The sequence below is a fragment of the Urocampus carinirostris genome, chromosome 18 (genome assembly GCF_059441175.1).
Source record: "Urocampus carinirostris isolate Australia breed hairy pipefish chromosome 18, RoL_Ucar_1.0, whole genome shotgun sequence".
Classification (NCBI taxonomy): Eukaryota; Metazoa; Chordata; class Actinopteri; order Syngnathiformes; family Syngnathidae; genus Urocampus; species Urocampus carinirostris.
Genome location: NC_142366.1, coordinates 5,044,368 through 5,059,503, shown reverse-complemented (window position 1 = coordinate 5,059,503; position 15,136 = coordinate 5,044,368).

Genomic DNA, 15,136 nt, shown 5'->3' with positions numbered 1-15,136 from the left:
GATTTTTTTCTTCCTCGTTAAAACTTCCTTTCCAGATTTGAGTTCAAATCCCTGAAATAACACCTCTTACTCACCCCCTTTAGCAGTCACAGCTGAGAGACATTATATTGTTGAAGTTCTTTGGTTCCAGAGTGTGGTTCATGGTTAATCCTGGATACTAATGCCAGTAACTGCAGTTGCAAAACTTTCAAGAAAGTGATTCTTTCCAGGACGTGTTTTTAAAGCAGTTGTTTACCAGGTTAGTGGTTAAATGACTATTCTATGTCTTGGTTTGAGTTTTGGTCATACCTTTCTGGTCATGTCCTAATTTAGATGAGTTTTCACTTCACCAGTGATACGCCACGTCCAAACCTTGGTCACTCCTGGTCCATAGTGCTATTGGTATACGCGTCCATCGTGCCATCTCTGTGGTTGGTGATTGCTAATCTATTTGGTGGTATGTCCAGCAATGTGTATTAGTCCTCGTTAGTATAGTGGATCAGTATCTCCACCTGTCACGCGGAAGACTGGGGTTCGATTCCCCGACGGGGAGATTGCTTTTTTTCTTCCTCGTTAACACTTTCTTTCCAGATTTGAGTTCAAATCCCTGAAATAAAACCTCATATTAAGCACTATTAGCAGTCACAGCTGATAGACATTATATCGTTGAAGTTCTTTGGTTCCAGAGTGTGGTTCAAGGTTAATCCTGGATACTAATGCCAGTAGCTGCAGTTGTAAAACTTTCAAGAAAGTGATTCTTTCCAGGACGTGTTTTTAAAGCAGTTGTTTACCAGGTTAGTGGTTAAATGACTATTCTATGTCTTGGTCATACCTTTAGGTCATGTCCTAATTTAGATGAGTTTTCACTTCACCAGTGATACACCACATCCAAACCTTGGTCCCTCCTGGTCCATAGTGCTATTGGTCTACCTGTGCCAAACCACGTCCATCACCTGGCTGAGCTAGGTCTCGGATTGATTTATTTCGCAAACCTTTAGGTCATGTCCTTATTTAGATGAGTTTTCACTTCACCAGTGATATGCCACGTCCAAACCTTGGTCACTACTGGTCCTTAGTGCTATTGGTATACACGTCCATCGTGCCATCTCTGTGGTTGGTGATTGCTTATATAATTTGTGGTATATCCAGGAAAGTGTATCAGTCCTCGTTAGTATAGTGGATCAGTATCTCCGCCTGTCACGCGGGAGACCGGGGTTCGATCTTGACAGGGAGAATGTTTTTTTTCTTCCTTGTTAACACTTCCTTTCCAGATTCGAGTTCAAATCCTTGAAATATCACCTCATATTAAGCACCATTAGCAGTCACAGCTGAGAGACATTATATTGTTGAAGTTCTTTGGTTCCAGGGTGTGGTTCATGGTTAATCCTGGATACTAATGCCAGTAACTGCAGTTGCAAAACTTTCAAGAAAGTGATTCTTTCCAGGACGTGTTTTTAAAGCAGTTGTTTACCAGGTTAGTGGTTAAATGACTATTCTATGTCTTGGTTTGAGTTTTGGTCATACCTTTCTGGTCATGTCCTAATTTAGATGAGTTTTCACTTCACCAGTGATACGCCACGTCCAAACCTTGGTCACTCCTGGTCCATAGTGCTATTGGTATACGCGTCCATCGTGCCATCTCTGTGGTTGGTGATTGCTAATCTATTTGGTGGTATGTCCAGCAATGTGTATTAGTCCTCGTTATTATAGTGGATCAGTATCTCCACCTGTCACGCGGAAGACCGGGGTTCGATTCCCCGACTGGGAGATTGCTTTTTTTCTTCCTCGTTAACACTTTCTTTCCAGATTTGAGTTCAAATCCCTGAAATAACACCTCATACTAAGCACCATTAGCAGTCACAGCTGAGAGACATTGTACTGTTTAAGTTCTTTGGTTCCAGAGTGTGGTTCATGGTTAATCCTGGATACTGATGCCAGTAGCTGCAGTTGAAAAACTTTCAAGGAAGTGATTCTTTCCAGTACGTGTTTTTTAAAGCAGTTGTTTACCAGGTTAGTGGTTAAATGACTAATCTATGTCTTTGTTTGATTTTTGGTCATACCTTTAGGTCATGTCCTAATTTAGATGAGTTTTCACTTCACCAGTGATACGCCACGTCCATACCTTGGTCACTCCTGGTCCAAAGTGCTATTGGTATACGCGCCCATCGTGCCATCTCTGTGGTTGGTGATTGCTATTCTAATTGGTGGTATGTCCAGCAAAGTGTATCAGTCCTCGTTAGTATAGTGGATTAGTATCTCCGCCTGTCCTGCGGAAGACCGGGGTTCGATTCCCTGACGGGGAGCTTGCTTTTTTTCTTCCTCGTTAACACTTCCTTTCCAGATTTGAGTTCAAATCCCTGAAATATCACCTCATATTAAGCACCATTAGCAGTCACAGCTGAGAGACATTATATTGTTGAAGTTCTTTGGTTCCAGAGTGTGGTTCATGGTTAATCCTGGATACTAATGCCAGTAACTGCAGTTGCAAAACTTTCAAGAAAGTGATTCTTTCCAGGACGTGTTTTTAAAGAAGTTGTTTACCAGGTTAGTGGTTAAATGACTAATCTATGTCTTGGTTTGATTTTTGGTCATACGTTTAGGTCATGTCCTTATTTACATGAGTTTTCACTTCACCAGTGATACGCCACGTCCAAACCTTGGTCACTACTGGTCCTTAGTGCTATTGGTATACACGTCCATCGTGCCATATCTGTGGTTGGTGATTGCTAATCTATTTTGTGGTATGTCCAGCTAAGTGTATCAGTCCTCGATAGTATAGTGGATCAGTATCTCCGCCTGTCACGCGGAAGACCGGGGTTCGATTCCCCGACGGGGAGATTGCTTTTTTTTCTTCCTTGTTAACACTTTCTTTCCAGATTTGAGTTCAAATCCCTGAAATAAAACCTCATATTAAGCACTATTAGCAGTCACAGCTGATAGACATTATATCGTTGAATTTCTTTGGTTCCAGAGTGTGGTTCAAGGTTAATCCTGGATACTAATGCCAGTAGCTGCAGTTGTAAAACTTTCAAGAAAGTGATTCTTTCCAGGACGTGTTTTTAAAGCAGTTGTTTACCAGGTTAGTGGTTAAATGACTATTCTATGTCTTGGTTTGAGTTTTGGTCATACCTTTAGGTCATGTCCTAATTTAGATGAGTTTTCACTTCACCAGTGATACACCACATCCAAACCTTGGTCCCTCCTGGTCCATAGTGCTATTGGTCTACCTGTGCCAAACCACGTCCATCACCTGGCTGAGCTAGGTCTCGGATTGATTTATTTCGCAAACCTTTAGGTCATGTCTTAATTTAGATGAGTTTTCACTTCACCAGTGATACACCACGTCCAAACCTTGGTCACTCCTGGTCCATAGTGCTGTTGGTATACGCGTCCATTGTGTCATCTCTGTGGTTGGTTATTGCTAATCTATTTTGTGGTATGTAGAGTCAAATGTATCAGTCCTCGTTAGTATAGTGGATCAGTATCTCCGCCTGTCACGCGGAAGACCGAGGTTTTGATTCCCCGACGGGGAGATTGCTTTTTTCTTCCTCGTTAACACTTCCTTTCCAGAATTGAGTTCAAATCCCTGAAATATCACCTCATATTAAGCACCATTAGCAGTCACAGCTGAGAGACATTGTACTGTTAAAGTTCTTTGGTTCCAGAGTGTGGTTCATGGTTAATCCTGGATACTAATGCCAGAAGCTGCAGTTGAAAAACTTTCAAGGAAGTGATTCTTTCCAGTACGTGTTTTTAAAGCAGTGTTTTACCAGGATAGTGGTTAAATGACTAATCTATGTCTTGGTTTGATTTTTGGTCATACCTTTAGGTCATGTCCAAATTTAGATGAGTTTTCACTTCACCAGTGATACACCACATCCAAACCTTGGTCCCTCCTGGTCCATAGTGCTATTGGCCTACCTGTGCTACACCACGTCCATCACCTGGCTGAGCTTTGTCTTGGATAGATTTATTTCGCATATCTTTGGGTCACGTCTTAATTTAGATGAGTTTTCACTTCACCAGTGATACACCACGTCGAAACCTTGGTCCCTCCTGGTCCATAGTGCTATTGGTCTACCTGTGCTACACCACGTCCATCACCTGGCTGAGCTATGTCTTGGATAGATTTATTTCGCATACCTTTGGGTCATGTCTTAATTAAGATGAGTTTTCACTTCACCAGTGATACACCACCTCCAAACCATGGTCCCTCCTGGTGCATAGTTCTTCTGGTCTACCTGTGCTACACCACGTCCATCACCTGGCTGAGCTATGTCTTGGATAGATTTATTTCGCATATCTTTGGGTCATGTCCAAATTTAGATGAGTTTTCACTTCACCAGTGATACACCACGTCCAAACCTTGGTCACTCCTGGTCCATAGTGCTGTTGGTATACGCGTCCATCGTGTCATCTCTATGGTTGGTTATTGCTAATCTATTTTGTGGTATGTACAGCAAAGTGTATCAGTCTTCGTTAGTATAGTCGATCAGTATCTCCGCCTGTTACGCGGAAGACCGGGGTTCGATTCCCCGACGGGGAGAATGCTTTATTCTTCCTCGTTAACACTTCCTTTCCAGATTCATGTTAAAATCCCTGAAATATCACCTCATATTAAGCACCGTTAGCAGTCACAGCTGAGAGACATTGTACTGTTGAAGTTCTTTGGATCCAGAGTGTGGTTCATGGTTAATCCTGGATACTAATGCCAGTAGCTGCAGTTGAAAAACTTTCAAGGAAGTGATTCTTTCCAGTACGTGTTTTTTAAAGCAGTTGTTTACCAGGTTAGTGGTTAAATGACTATTCTATGTCTTGGTTTCAGTTTTGGTCATACCTTTAGGTCATGTCCAAATTTAGATGATTTTCACTTCACCAGTGATACACCACGTCCAAACCTTGGTCACTCCTGGTCCATAGTGCTGTTGGTATACGCGTCCATCGTGTCATCTCTGTGGTTGGTTATTGCTTATCTATTTTGTGGTATGTCCAGCAAAATGTATCAGTCCTCGTTAGTATAGTGGATCAGTATCTCCGCCTGTCACGCGGAAGACCGCGGTTTGATTTCCTGACAGGGAGAATGCTTTTTTCTTCCTCGTTAACACTTCCTTTCCAGATTGGAGTTCAAATTCCTGAAATATCACCTCATATTAAGCACCATTAGCAGTCACAGCAGAGAGACATTGTACTTTGGGAGTTATTTTGTTCCAGAGTGTGGAACATGGTTAATCCTGGATACTAATGCCAGAAGCTGGAGTTGCAAAACTTTCAAGAAAGTGATTCTTTCCAGTACGTGTTTTTTAAAGCAGTTGTTTACCAGGTATCTCTAATCTATGTCTTGGTTTGATTTTAGGTCATACTTTTAGGTCATGTCTTAATTTAGATGAGTTCTCACTATACCTGTGCCACACCACATCCATCACCTGCCTGAGCTATGTCTTGGATAGATTTATCTAGCATACCTTTTATTCATGTCCTAATTGAGATAGGAGTTTTTACTTCCAGTGATACACCACGTCCAAACCTTGGTCCCTCCTAGTCTATAGTGCTGTTGGTCTACGCCACCATTGTGTCATTTCTGTGGTCGGTTATTGCTAATCTATTTTGTGGTATGTCGGATAAATGATTCTAGTCCTTGTTAGTATAGCGGATCAGTACCTGTAACGTGGAAGACCGGGATTTGATTCCCAGATTGGGTGAATGATTTTTTCTTCCTCGTTAACACTTCCTTTCCAGATTCGAGTTCAAATCCCTGAAATATCACCAGATTGGGTGAATGTTTTTTTCTTCCTCGTTAACCATTCCTTTCCAGATTCGAGTTCAAATCTATGAAATATCACCTCATATTAAGCACCATTAGCAGTCATAGCCGAGAGACATTGTACTGTGGGAGTTCTTTGGTTCCTGAGTGTGGATCATGGTTAATGCCAGTAGTTGCAGTTTCAAAACTTTCAAGAAAATGATTATTTCAGTTACGTGTTTATTAAAGCAGTTGTTTACCAGGGGAGTGATTAAATTACCAAGCTATGTTTGAGTTTAGGCCATACCTTTATGTCATGCCTTAATTTAGACGAGTTTTCACTATACCTGTGCCACACCACATCCATTACCTGGTAGACCTATATCTTGGAAAAAATATTTTAGCATACCTTTAGGTCATGTCTAAATTTAGACTAGAGTTTTCACTTCACCAGTGATACACCACGTCCAAACTTTGGTCCCTCCTGGTCCATAATGGTGTTGTTCTACGCGTCCATTGTGTGATTTCTGCGGTCGGTTATTGCTAATCTATTTTCTGGTATGTCAGGCAATATCATCTGGCCTTGTTAGTATAGTGGCTCAGTATCTCTACTTGTCACGGGTAAGACTGGTGTTCGATTCCCCAACTGGGAGAATGGGTTTTTCTTCCTCGTTAACCCTTCCTTGTAAGATTCGAGTTTAAACCTCTGAAATATCACCTCATATTAAGCACCATTAGCAGTCACCGCAGTCACTTTGGGAGTTCTTTGTGTCCAGAATGTGGTTCATAGTTAATCCTGGACAATGGAATGCAAGCAGCTGCTGTTTTCATAAAAGTGATTCTTCGTGGTATGTGTTTGTTAAAGTAGTTGATGACTAGGTTATAGATAAAATGGCTGAGCTATGTCTTGGATAGAATTTTTTGCATACCTTTAGGTCATGGCCCAATTCAAACCATCAATTCAACTTTAACGTTAAAACAGTTTTAAATTTTGTGTTCTAGCATTAACACTGTTTTTATTGATACCCTGTAGCGTTAACCCTAATTTACAGTTGATGCAACTCTTGAATTAAATGTATCGTGTGTAATATTTTACCACTAAATGGCTCTGCATTGTCTAATTCGTAGGAAATCTACTCCCAAGAGCACAGCGTAGCAGCAAAATAACAGACAAACATTGCGGTAACTTCTAGGCATGGATTCCACTATGTAAAAGAAATACAAATTTCTCCACCTATGAATAAAAATAAGTTACATTGGTTTGACAGTTTGTGTTTTTGCCAAGTAATCAAATCATTGTTGGGTTTTTTTTTTTAATGAATGGACTTTTTTTGAACTACTAGAAGGAAGTAAATAATAAACACTATCCCTTTAAGTTTCCTTTTTCTTTTTTTGCAGCTAGGGCATCAAATAAGTGGCATTAATGGCGACAGTGACTTTCGCATCAGTACCGCAAGGCAAAAAGCGACAGTCTCCGTTCCATTAACAGGCCTGAGCTGCACATCAAAGAGGAAAAAAAAACGTCAGATGGGGAGCCCCGTCAGGTGGGGGGCCACAGAGCGGCAAAGAAAGTCATCAAATGATTTCCAGGTTGCCATCAAAGTGTTTTTTGGTGTTAATGCAGGCCCCGAAGCAATTAAGTGCGCCGGGCTGTCCGTCAAAAGCTGAAACCGTTTTCGCCCTTCATTCTAGCAAAAAAAAAAGGTCTTAAAAAATTGGTGTTTATGTACCAAATAATTATTTTGGCTCACTTTGAACATTCCCTGCAAGTTTAAAATGTGGAGAAAAATCTATTGTTAAAAAATGTTTCAAAATAAAACATACGTGCAGTGCCATGAAAAAGTATTTGCCTGCTTCTTGATTTCTGTGTTTTTGCATACAGTATTCATCATTTACCAAGGTTTTACATTATCAAACACATTTTAATGTCACACAGAACAACCCAGGAAAATGCAAATTCCACTTTTGAATTGGTGATTCCATTTATGAAGGCAGCAAAAAATCCAAACCTTTCTGGCCCTATTTGAAAAACTAATCGCCCCTGAACCTAAAAGCGAGTTGAGCCGACTTCGGTGATAAAAGAAATCAAATGTTTACGGTAATTCGTAATGAGTCTTTCTCTTTGCTGTGAGGAATTTTGACCCACTCTTCCTTGCCAAAATGTTTCAAATCTGCCCTATTGAAGGGTCTTCTGGCATGAACTAAATGTGAATGGTCCGCATTTATATAGCACTTTTCAATTCAATTTAGACCTCCCAAAGCACTTTACAATGTGCTTCACACTTATCGTTTTACATACTAACTCACCGAGCGTCAGCCATGCAAGGCAACTACTTACTCATCGGGGGCATTAGGGATTTAGTGTCTTGCCCAAGGACACCTCGACATATAACTTGGATGAGCCGGCAATCAAACCTGTGACCTCTTGATTCCAAGATGAGCACTTTACTTCCTGAGCCATTGCTGCCCAGTTAAGTATTTCTGTTGTCATATTTTTATATTTTAGTATTACTTAAGTAGTATTTTTGTAGAATTTATTTTGTATTTTCTTTTTAGAATGAAAGCAAAATAATATATGAGGTCCTTGTTTCCATGCACTAAATTTAATATTTAGTATTGTAGTCTGGTTACGCCCAAGTCTTAATGCTAACATATATAATGTTGGTTGCTTTTTTTGCCGTTGGTTGTGTTCATGCATGGTCCCTTTAAGAAAAGACATGTCACAAGCGAGGGGAGAGCTGACGGATACGGTAGCTTTGTTGATTGAAGTTGTTTACTCTAAAGTCAGTCTATGTGTGCATGCGGACAATGTGAGTTGTTTCCAACAAAAGCATGAGTCGATCAGGCTAACATAATTAGCATTGCAGTTACAGTAGTTCTGATCCAAACAGGATTTAAAGATAATTTGTACATGCAAAATAGATTATAGCGGGTTCTCATGTACTCAAAATTGTAGAAACGTATTGAGTGCACATACATCATAATAAATAGGAAGGGAATGTGATAAAAAGCTATGAACATGATGAATGCAGCTTCAACGTGCTCTTTAAGGAACTTACGAGTACACAAATGCGGACTCGCTTTGGAACCTGACAGCAGACTTGTCGTCGTTTTGACGCGACTAAATATAAACATAAAACATAAACTCTCTTCAAACAAGATCTCACGTGCGTGTCTTAAAAAAAATGCACAGACAAAAAGGAAAACATGCACAACAGAGTTTCCTTTTATGTTTTTAGCTTGATGCTTATCTCAATTAGCATACACACTTGAAGGATATTTTGAATACATTGTCCTTGTGGTCGGTACACAAAAGGTAAACATGACCGACAACAGTGAGAAATCCGATTGACCTCCAAATGTATTACGACAGCGGTACGACTCGGTGACAAAAGTGGGAAAGGATAGGAACTGTGCAGTCATTTAAATTCATGTGATCCAGATTCTATACTCTGAAATATTTGCAATCATTGAACTAAGTGTGAGAAGTGGGATGCATATGATAGGGTTTGAGCCTCCCATTCAGAATCCTGGACCATCGATGATGGTGACAGAAGTGGGACACCAGTGAGTGTATTAAAGAACCAGACGTAAAAGATGCAGGATCTTTGATCACTTTTACTGGTAACTCTAAAGTTAAACAGCAGGTATAGGTGACAGAAGAGGGCTGCCACATGCTGGGTGGAAATTTTTCTTTTTCTTTGGAAATACAAGGAGTTTTTATGTTTTGTAAAGGTAGGAATTGAGTCATAAGTGGGATATATTTTTATATATTGCAAAAATGAGACCCAAATTATAAGGTTTGAATCTTGAACCATCTCGTTGGTGACAGAAGTGGGATCTCACATATTTGTCAGGACCATAACAGAAACAGGACCCACTTGACTAACGTTTACTGCAAGTTTTATTGAAGAAACGAGGTAGGGCTGCGCCCACGAACCGATGTTCGCTGGACGCGAGAAGCAGGTCGCTCTTGTACTTGGCTTGTGATCCAAACACGGAAGTGGATCTTCCGTAGCGAGCGATGGCGGTGTCAAGGACGGGAAAACTGGTCGGTAGCCGGGACTGGAAAGCAAAAACGTGGTCGGGTAGGAAAGAAGTCGTAAGCCAGAACGGTAGAGTAGACGTGGTCGGGATCAAAACGGGTCGTAGCCGGAGACAAATGGGACCAAAAATGAGACCGGCGGGAATCAGGGGACGAAAAAAGGTTTGTCTTGAAAAACAGAGGTTCTCAGACGGACCGACACTAGGGGATTGACAGGACAGGGTTTAAATAGTGGGGAAGCCAATCTGTCAACAAGCTGCAGCTGGCGCCACACGGGCACAGCCAATTGGGCGCCATGGCAACTGTGACAATATTGGGTGGAAAAACTACACATTTTTAAATTTTGGAATGGTAGGATATAGTATCAGAAGTGGGATCCATTTTGTTTCATTGCAAAAACGAGACGCAAATGATAAGGTTGATGTCACGAACCAGAACAGGAAACAGGAAGCAGAACTAGAGGTAAGATCGGGCCAAAAAAAAAGCACCCGAGCCCGACGCAGGCCCGAGGGGTATTAAACCCGACCCGGACCGAGCCCGACTAATTAACTGGATTTGCTGGCCCGGCCCGAGGGGGCCCGAAATTACATATTTTATTTATAAGGAGGGGTGATTTATGATAACAAATTAAACTCTGCCTTTTGTTACAACATCTAGGCCTAAGTTAAATAAAACTGTATAAACATTTACATCTTTTATATTTCTGTGTCTGCACTGCAGATGTTACATTAAGCGACAATCTGTCATTGACGGGTTTTTTTTTGAGGTAGCGAAAACATTTAAGGGCGTCCGTCATTTTGACAACTTGATCATTGGGCCATAATCCACAGCAGCAGTAGTAGTACGTCCTTAAGATTTTAGCGCAGCACTTTCATTGAGTGGGTGTTGACGTGTTGTGCCCTTTTCCGACTCCTATGCAAATTCCCCCCCCCCCCCCCTGATCGTATTCTATATAAAACGCTTATTAAAACAATAAAGCGAGCTAATTATAATAATTGGGAGATCCTAGTCTATATAACGCGTTTATTTAAACAATAAAGCGTGATTTTATTCTGCAAATTGCGTTTTTTAACGCGGATGAAAATGTCACCAACGTCAATGTACGCTTCCGACAAAAGCGATCGTATTCTATATAAAACGCTTATTAAAACAATAAAGCGAGCTAATTATAACAATTGGGAGATCCTAGTCTATATAACGGGTTTATTTAAACAATAAAGCGCGATCGTATTCTACAAATTGCGTTTTTTAACGCGGATGAAAATGTCACCAACGTCAATGTACGCTTCCGACAAAAGCGATCGTATTCTATATAATACGCTTTAAAACAAAATAAAGCGAGCTAATTATAATAATTGGGAGATTCTAGTCTATATAACGCGTTTATTTAAACAATAAAGCGCGATCGTATTTTACAAAATGCGTTTGTTAATGCGGATGGAAAAGTCACCAACGTCACTGTACGCTATGATTTCCGCAATCACAACTAATTGTACACAAATAATATTTATTTGATTTACTATATTCTTTGGTCTAGTATCCATACATAGTTTAAGTATATATTTTTAATGAACATATATTTATAATTATTAATTAATTAAAAAAAAAAAAAAAAGCAGGACCGAACCCGACCCGACCCGACCGTATGACTGACATTTCAGGCCCGACCCGGCCCGAAATTGCCTCGGGTTCGGGTTCGGGCTCGGGCCATAAATCTTAGGTCTAAGCAGAACCCAATCACGTAACGTTACTCACAGTTTATTGGGGAGAAGAGAAATGAGCGCACTCTCAAACCGGGGATTGATGGTCGCGAAAGTAGATTGCTCGGTACGAGGAAGTGGTCAAAATCAAACAGATCGGGGCGAGAACAAAAGAGGAGCAAAACACAGGCAAAAACGGAGATTCACAGGGCTTGGCAAAACAAGAGCAAAACACAGGCAAAACGGGGATACACAGGGCTTGGCAAAGCAAGAGCAAAAAACAGGCAAAACGGGAATACACAGGGCTTGATGTATCACAACAAAGTTTAGCAGACGCTCCGACACCAGGCGACTCATAGACAGCATTTAAGTCGTCAGGGAGCAATCCGTCAACGTGTTTCAGCTAGTGTCCGTGGGCGGGGCCAATTGGGCGCCGTGGCAATCGTGGCAGAACCTGATGCCACATGGCTGGGACCATTTGGGCGCCATGGCAACCGTGACAGTTGAAGCCTTCCATTCAGGATCCCCGACAATTTTGAGAAGGGTAGGTGACAGAAGTGGGACACCAAAGGTTTTGATTAAAAAAACAATATGTTAATGATACAAGTTTTTGGATCACATTTACTGGGACCTCTTTATTAAACAGCAGCAATCTGTGACAGAAATGAGATACCAGATGTTGGGCAAAAAGACTGGGATCCTCTAAGCCTGGAAAAAGGGGGATAACAAAAGTATTTTATTCATATTGTATTTTTTTTTTATTAGTATTTCGCGTTTTAAAGAAATTCTTTTTTGCTTTGGAAAACGGGGGTTTTGTTTTGGAGATCGGAAATTGTGCTTGCGATAACTCACTTGCTTTTGACAACACTAACGGAGATATCACAGTCTTAAGAATGTAAATGCTCAAAATGTCCTTTTAGAGGTCTACTAAACCCCTGGAAGCCATATTCAGATTCAGATTCAGATTTACTTTATTGTCATTCGTGTACACGTGTATACAGAACGAAATGTCGATACATCTGACCCGCACAGTTTCTTTGAACGTCAACTGGGATAGATAAGATTAACCATGTCTTCGTCATATGACATACTTTCCAATTAGGAAAGACCCGTAGGTAGGCTAAAAAGTTATTTTCATGATGAGAGCTAAGCTTGTGGGCTTGTATAAGTATTGTTTACGTTTTTACTTGAATTCTTGAAATTTTTATTGTTCAAAAAGCATTTTTATTGTGTAAAAAAAAAAAAAACTTGTATTATTTGCCTTAAAAGTTGTGTGTTTTGTTGATAGAATAGAATAGAATATGCCTTTATTGTCATTGTTACAACATGGGATATATTGTAACAACGAAATTGGACGACTCCAGTTCCACATTTTACAGTGAGGATAATGAAACAAATAGATAAAGGAACAAAGAACATGTTTTAACTGTCTTTGTTGTATATAAGCTCTGCTTCCTCCGGAGGGGGGGTGATGAGGGGTGTGAGGGACAAACAGAAATGGTGGATCGAACTGGATGTTTGATCTTACAGTACACACAGTCCAGTGTATTTTCCTGAATTGCTCAGTCCACGTATTGAATGGATTTGGGGAGTACAGTCCATAAACATGCCTGATTAAAGTTGCTGGCGACGATAAAAACTCCGTTGGGGTGTGCAAGCTGCTGTTTATTGATAGCAGCGGGCAGGAGATTTAGCGCTATGCTAACGTTAGCATAAACAGCAAGCACAATGACCATAATTAGCTCTCCCGGTAGATAGACGATACTGCTAGAAACTCCATATCGAGTGAGCAGTGTGTGTCAATGATTCGGCTGTTATTGTAGCGCGTAGTCTCCAACCCCTGTTTTTACCGGAGTCTCCGTCTCGTTTGTGCTGGTGAAGCGTGCGTCCTGCTAGTTGTAATGCGGCGTTGGGAAAGCCAAGACTCCGTGATGACAAAAATACTCCCAATTCCGGACGTTGTTGGTGGCGATCTGCAGCTCAAATTCACTCATTATGGACGATGGATCTGGCGTTGGTTAGGAGCATGCTTGGGAGCGCTGGTCTGTGTGGTCGCCTTCTTAGCCAAACCCGACTGGCAGCCTTTTTCTTTTGCTCCATCGTTGTCAGCAGGCAGATCACCCAGGGAGATCCGGTGGTCTCTGTTTATCCCTCGGGATGTTGTGGATGTTATTGTATATGCGAAGGGAAAATATGAGGGATAAGGGGACACTGAAAAACAAAAGACGAACTGGAGCCCGTGAAGCGCGTTTGCACGCGCCGCCATCTTGAATATAGCCATTGTTATATTTTGACAGAGTGTGTAAATGAAAATTACAACTTCATTTTTATAACATATTTTATTTTACACTTTGGAAACAAAAGATACTTTTGTTGAATATTACGCTAATTGGATGATACCTGAACTTAGAACTGTGTTTTTTTTGGTTTGTCTTATTATTTTAAGCCTGTTCTTTATACCTGTCAGGTTTTTGAACCCCCCTAAAACTGAGCAGCCCCAGTTCTACAAGGTAGACCTTGGAGCTCCAGTCATCTTCCCTGGAACCCTTGAAGTCAGCATTGATGGCGAGTTGCCAACTTAGAGGATAGAACCCTATCACCACCCGTGATCTTGGGGTAGTCTTTTTTTCCTTTCTGGAATTCCCTTCACTCTGACTTTGACTGTGACTCGACTCCAACTGAATGTTTCCCTTTTAGAGAAACTCTACAGTGTCATGGCATGCATGGTCGCCGTGGCGACCGGCTGGCCCCGCCCCCTGGGCACCGGCTGAAGCAGATCGCCTAATTTGCGTGTTTGCTTCTCAAGGGGGGTTTTGGGTATTGCGGGTTGCTGGTTCATTGCGTTTTCTGTTTTGCATTTTCTGTTCTGCATTGCTCTGTCCTGTTTTGTTTGATTCGGAGGAAACCTGCGTTGCACGTTCTGAGTTAAAGCCTGTTTTGTGAGTATCCCTAGTCTTAGTTCCAGTTTGCCTGTAAGCCTGTTTTTGTTTGTTTTGTCCCTGAGTGTTGGACGACTTTTATTTTGCTAAATAAAAGAACTGATCGTTAACGCGAATGAGTTCATCCTTCCTGCCTCCTGCCTCCGTTCTGGTCCGGTCTCGTGACATACAGGAAGGAACCCCCCCAATTTTCTTTGTTTAAATTGACACATTATTCTTTAAAAATTTTGTGTGTTGATGTAAATGTTCAAAGGTTTTTACTGAAGTTTTATAATTTAATTTCTTAGTTTGGTTATTTGTTTCTCCAAGCTCTTTGAAGAATCTAGAGGTGTATAGTAGAGGCTCTTATTCATGCGTTTATTACTTCTCAGCTTGATTCCTTTAATGTATTGCTTTCTGGTCTCCCGATGTCTAGCATCAAAAGTTTGTAGCTGGTTCAGAATGTGGCAGCAAGACTCTTGACTAAGACAAGTAAGGTTTGAGCATATTACTCATGTATTGACTAACTTGGACTGGCTCCCAGTCCACTAAAGATGTGACTTTAAGGTTCTTTTACTAACATACAAATGTTTGCATGGACTTGCGCCCTCTTATCTCTCAGATTTGGTTTCCCCCCATGTTCCTGCATGGAGCCTCCGCTCTGAAAATGCCAGTCTACTTGTGACTTCGAGAGCCAAGAAGAAGTCTGCAGGCTCAAGAGTGTTCTCCATCCGGGTCCCGGTGCTGTGCAATG